Source organism: Trachurus japonicus, chromosome 17, assembly GCF_045865225.1.
Source record: "Trachurus japonicus isolate A0001 chromosome 17, Traja_1.0".
Lineage (NCBI taxonomy): Eukaryota > Metazoa > Chordata > Actinopteri > Carangiformes > Carangidae > Trachurus > Trachurus japonicus.
In genome coordinates this window covers 22,891,834-22,898,229 of record NC_140923.1, presented here as the reverse complement: position 1 = coordinate 22,898,229, position 6,396 = coordinate 22,891,834, and positions in this window count along the sequence as shown.

The following is a 6,396-nucleotide window of genomic DNA, read 5'->3' as shown; positions in this document are numbered from 1 at the left end:
TACACTAGTATGAAAATCGCTACAGTTGAACTGGTCTGTTTTTTAGCTGCTCAATCTCATTGTTTCAAAGAAAAGGGATTGATTTTTATAACGAAATGAAACGAAAACAATATTATATTGATACATTGTTGTAAAAAAAATCCAAAAGAAACGAAAATGAACTAAAGAAAATAACTTTCACACACACATTAAAACAGTGCGATTGGTTGAAAGCTGATAATTAGCCATGTGCTTATAAGCTGATTGGCCGAAACCAAGAACAAAGCCGCGTGAATGGCCAATCGCCATGTGTTAACGGCCGACATGTAAATCAGCTGTTTCGATGGGCGTTATATGAATAGAGATGTTAATGTGTCTCATAAGGTACTTTGCACAAGAAAAACAGCCAGCTGGAAGAATGTGTTGCCTAAATCTTTTACTGTGTGGGAGATCTCCACCAACGTAGCCGGGGAGAAAGCAAGTGGGACCGTTCTGCCCAGTCTCTGAGCAGCGCACGTTTCACAGATAAGCTTCATAACGGGAGTAGCCTAATGTCAGTAGTTTCTGTTTAAAACATGCTGTTTCAACCGCCCCTCCTCTGTGTCTCAAACGACCCGCATAGGTGGGACGTTTGAGACAAATAACAACATACGTTTAAAGTTATAAAACAGCGCGATCATCCAACATATGTGTTAAATTATAGCCTATGTAACTAAGAGAATAGACATGTGAGTTGTTGATCACATGATAAAAATGTTTGTTTACATAACGTCAAGGGCAGAGTCAAGGCAGCAGATAAATCACAAAACATCAACGCATCATTTTCTCCTGTGAAGAAGAAGAGAAAAAAGAATCCCATGGTCCGACCTGACCCAGTTATTTAATGTTTAGGTTTATTTAGAAGAAGTCTGATTATGACTGCTGCTCTGGATCAGATTATTTGCTCATAATTCGGGTTATTTTCAAACAGTGGCCAAACAACAGATCAATTAATTATTATAGACTATATTTTCCATTTTTGCTAAGCGGTTTGTTCTGAATTAAATAAAAGCCTGTCCCATACAGCCGCGTGTGTTACGCCGTGTTTTGTTGATGCTATCATCTTTGCCTTGCGCAGATGATCCTTCATAATTAAAAATAAAAAGTCCAGGCCGGCTGCATGGCTGACGGTGTCACCACTCTCATTATCACTGGCTGTTTGTGTTGTCTGTCAAAAAATGGATGAATGAAACCTATCGACTTTGTATCGGCCGCGTCTTCTATCGAGGGAAAGTTATTTATCCTATGTTTTATCGCCCAGCCCCAAAGTGACACAGACCCGTTCATTCACAAGAAATCATCCAGCTGCACTCTCAAACAAGGTGCGGAGTGAGAAATCTGCGGCACTACTGCACAGTACTGTAGTTGGCTCATTTTACATGCCAGGTGATGAACCGGACTACAGCGGCGAGAGATTTATGACGTTACGTACAGTAATTCAATAATCAATATTAACTAGGGCGAGTATGGTGTCTGCTTATTTCCAGCATGTCACTGTCTGTTTACAAAATCACCATCTAGCTTATTCCTAAAGTTTGTGAAGTGTGTGTGGAGCGGTCAAGCGGACCTGCTGACAGATGTGCAGCTGACAGCCATGACATCACCAAACCTGAGCCACCAGCTGATCCTCCCTCGCGCACGTACTGAGGACAGGACAAAGTCTCTTGGATATTATTTTTTCTTTTCCTTTATTCATTTCTAACTGGCTCGTTTTGCCAGTAAAAACCATAACTTGTGAGAAAAAGAAGAGACGCAGAAAACAACAAAATGGAAACATTGTAATAACTCCTGTGGCCACAGCTGGCCCGAGTGGTCTATAACAGCTGTCTTTATGAAGCGAGCACAGTCACGGACTGAGACAAAGTTATTTAGCTACATAAAGTCCAAACGTCTGTCTAAAGGCGGGCTTCACTGTACGATTTTGCCACGATTTTCTCGTCCCAGACGAGTCGCAGCCTAATTTGCATAATCTTAGAGGGATCGCGGGGTCGTGAGCATAATCGGGACGTATGGTTAGTGAGGCTCTGCGTCACGTCCCGACGCCCTAAAGACGAGTCGCCGACCTCCCGATTATTTTCTGACATGCCAGAAAATTTCTCGTCGTGACGGACAATGTATGGGGTCCTACGTCACGATTCTGCACATACTACAAGTTTTTGCCATGACAGATTGTTTTAGCACAGAGCACAGAGCCTTTATGAACCTGAGTGTGATGCTGAACCTCGTCAGATGGAGTTAGAACGGGCAGACAGAGAGAGGAGGGACAGGGGAGTGACCAGCTGAAGTTAGACCACAGCTGTGACAGACAGGGTGACCGGGTGATGATCAGTAATGCAGCGCAGTCCGTGATGGAAGATCAGCCCGACAAATACACACACTATCAATCAGCAATTGAGGACGATTATTTTTTCTTGCCGTTACAGTATAAAATAGCGAGCCTACACACCAGCCACTTCCACAGAGCTCTGGCTCCTGATCAGCTGAATTTTTAAACAAAGTGCAGGCGAGAGAGAGAACTAGTGAGGCTCCTCTGACAGCTGCAGGTGAACTGCAGGTGAACTACACGTCAGCTGGCTGGAGAGCATCTCTCTCTCTCTCTCTCTCTCTCTCTCTCTCTCTCTCTCTCTCTCTCTCTCTCTCTCTCTCTCTCTCTCTCTCTCTCTCTCTCTCTCTCTCTGCAGCACCGGCCTTGGAGGTGATGCGCGCTTTCTGTGTGTGTGTTTGTCGGTCTGATCTTCCACATGGACTCTGCTATATAGGAACCAACATCAGGAACCAATGTCAATTTGAGGTTTACAATCGAGCAATTATAGAGCAGCACAAATCTCAGCGGCATCGCAGGGTAATCGTGGTGGGGAGCAATCGTAGAACGACGTGCAATTAGTGGGGGTCTGAGACTGATCTGAGACGTAGGACTGAAGAGGGAAGCTCGTGCAGTTTGAGATGTGAACAGACGAATAGTCGTGCAGTGTAAACCCGCCTTAAGCAAACGTTGACCTTAAGCATTGTTCCTATTATTAAAACATGAATGACAAGAATAAGAGGTGAAAAGTAGCCGCTGCAGACTGATGCGCCACAGACCTGAGTGCTCATACTGTAAACTGTTACTTCGGCTTTTACAAAGGCTGATTTTCTGCTTGATCCATGATGATTAATTTACCTACAGAAAAACTAAATGCATGGTAAAAGTAACATTACTAATATTTTAGAGATCTCAAATTCACAAATTATGTTTTCTATTATTAAAATTCTGATTAAAAATTGGGTCAGGTTGGACCACGGGCTTCTTTTATTTTTTTATTTTTGCCGTGGTCCAGCTGAGAGACTGCTCGTGAGTCCGGCTGCATCAGGTCCAGGCTTCAACACCTGGATCGGACCGGGTCGGGTCGTTGAGAACCTAGCAGTTTATAGAAACTGCTCAAACGGGCTTTAAGAGGTGTATTCACAACATTTTATTTACTTAAACCTGCAGCCAGACCAGCACAGGAGACCGGAGTATAGGGCTTTCTTTTTTTTCTCTTCTTTTTTTTGAGAAGTTACGGTAGGCATGACGGTCTGGGAGATGCTGGAGGAGGGGGATTACGCATGCATTGTGCTGGTATTACGCATCACGACCGGACACTACAAATGACTATTGCACCGACAGTGAGTGTGTAAATCTATGCCCCGTAACAACCCAACCTCCATGGCCCCCCCACCTCTAAAATGAATCCGGCGCCGCTGGTCTACTGTAGCTGCCGTCGTTACATTTTGTCATTGAAAAACTAGGCTACTATATTATTTACTGTCTGCAGCTAGTTCTCCTTTCATCCTCTTGTATTCTGTATCATGAACAGCGCCACTCCTAATCGCGGCTACATTGTGTGACGTGTCATCATTGTCCCCAAAACGTCTGAGCAGTATTTAGTACGGTGCTGCCACCTAGAGGAAAACAGTTGTGGTGAAAAGACACGCGTTCACACGATCCTGCATTGCAGGAGAAACCCCGCAATTTTGAACCAGTAACATCTGTACATCATAAAGCTCAGGGTGGCCACAAACAGCTACTATTAGCTTGTCCTCCATCTTTGGGCCGGGGGCAGGCGGGGCAGCAGCACGTCAGTGACGACAGGAAAATCTTGACGCTGATAGGCTGCCTTGACACGGCATCAAGTTAATATATTTAGAACTTGCGCGAACAGGCAAATTCAGTCAATTCAATTTAAATTCGGATATTTTGGTTTAAACAAGTTGGTCTATACAAAATGCAATAAATTAAAAAAAAAAAATAGGACTCAAACATGATAAATTGATTGTCATGAATAAAACATGCTTAGATCTTTCAACTGAATTAAAAAAAAAACAATTAATATAGGCCTAAGTCATATTCTGGTTAAAATCAAGTCAGCCAGTACAAAATGCAATAAGACCTATAACCCGACACGCTTTTGTGTATTTCGCCCTGATCTCAGCTGTAACAGTAAGATGACGTGCAGAGGATGTGGTAGGTAGTGGCTCCGGGATGACACATTTGATATCGTCCAAGTAGTACCTCACTTTCTCTCCTTCAAACCTCCTGGAGAATGTAGAATTTGTTCTCTCCAGCACAATTCATAGTGTCAACCAACTGTAGCTTTAAGCTAATTTATGACTTTATTTATTTTTATAAGTCGGCCATTTTGATTTGAACTTTTGACCTTTTTGAACAAACTCCTCCGAGGGATTTCACCCGATTGACTTCAAATTGGCTACAGACCATCAAGATGCAACTCTGATCAAAAGTTATTAAAAGAATGTGTGTAGGTCAAAGGGCGTGGCTTCTAGGGCCTTGAGAATTTTGGCGACTTTTCGTTTGCTCGCCATTTCACCTTCGAACAGCTCCAACGCCCACATACTTTATCCGATCAGCTTCAAACTTGCTGGACATGATGATGGCTCCGCCCTGAACGTCCCAATATATTAATTTCCTACGTCACTCATAGCGCCCCCCGGTGGTAACAGGAAGTGGCCAGGTTTTCCTTTAACATGTACTGATGGCACATAGTTGACCCCATCAACTTCATTCCACTTCTAAAACATGCAGAACAAGTTGGTGAAGCTACATCATGAACGCTGTGAAGCTACGAGTAATGGCGTCCGTGTGGCGACGCGGCGACTATCGCTCTTGCCATGAAATTACGTTTGGCTTTTTGATGGCTTTATTGAACTCGTATCATCATGAAAATTGATACACAGGTCCAGGGTGGAGACCTCTTCCATCTGATAGGGGTGTCGCTCATGTCGTCCCCTTGTGGAAACAGGAAGTGCCATTTTTTGCATTAACATTGTCCGATTTCCTCGAAACTTCACGTGTGATGAGGGACTGACCCAGAACACACCTGCACGCATCCCATTACTGCCCCCTGGTGGATGAACCATTAACTGCTCATAACTCCCTCATGCTTTGTCCGATTCACTCCAAACTTCACGAGTGATGAGGGACCGCCCCTGAACGCACCCACTCTCAACTGCTTAGCGCCACCTGGTGGATGAACGAAACATTGCATTTTTTTCCTCGTTCCAGGTTTTTCTCCCTTTCAACTTCACGCCACAGCCCCTTCATGCCTCAGGCCCCGCGGTCGCATGGGTGAGCGAGGGCCCGTCATCGCCGCTTGCGGCTTTAATAATTTTAATGTTATTTGCAGTTCACTTACCTTGACAAGTTCATCTCTGGGCTGATTTCTTTTTATTTACTGATGATGTCAATCAAAGTTTTCAGGCAGGCCTTAGAGTACAGGTACATCTCTAGTTTATGGAATTATTGCGGGAATTTGTCAAGCAGACTCCAGGCGCAATGGACTCTGTTCATAAGCCTCTGACCCACTGGGACTGTGATATAAATAAGTTCTGACTGTAAACAATTGTTGGAAAAGTTACTTGTAGCAAGTTGTTAAGATCATCAGTTTTGTACACGACTGTAATATAATGTGTGGAGTGGTTAAAGAAAAGGGTTTAATGAGTTCCATCAAAGTCTAAGTAAACCTCTGACTTGAACTGTGTCTACTTAATAATCTCCTTTGTCAGTTCAAAGTAAGCACAAAGCCTGCTCTCATGATGCATGTGCATAAAGCTCCAGCACACATGTGATCATGAATTATTAAATCGTTTTTTTCTCTGATGGCAAGACTGATTAGGACAAAGCCTATTCCAGTCCACAGAAAGAGAATATAAATTAAATATATATATTTATTCTGTTAAGTTATACTGTATCATAAAGAGGACGAGATGAGAATGATGATTTCTTCTTTCTTTCCCCCCCTTTTTTTCCCCTTTTTCACTCAGTGATTCACGCCGGAAACACGGTAAAAACCCTCAGGACTCCACAGGAGCACAGAAAAAAAATTGTACAGAAGTGTGATG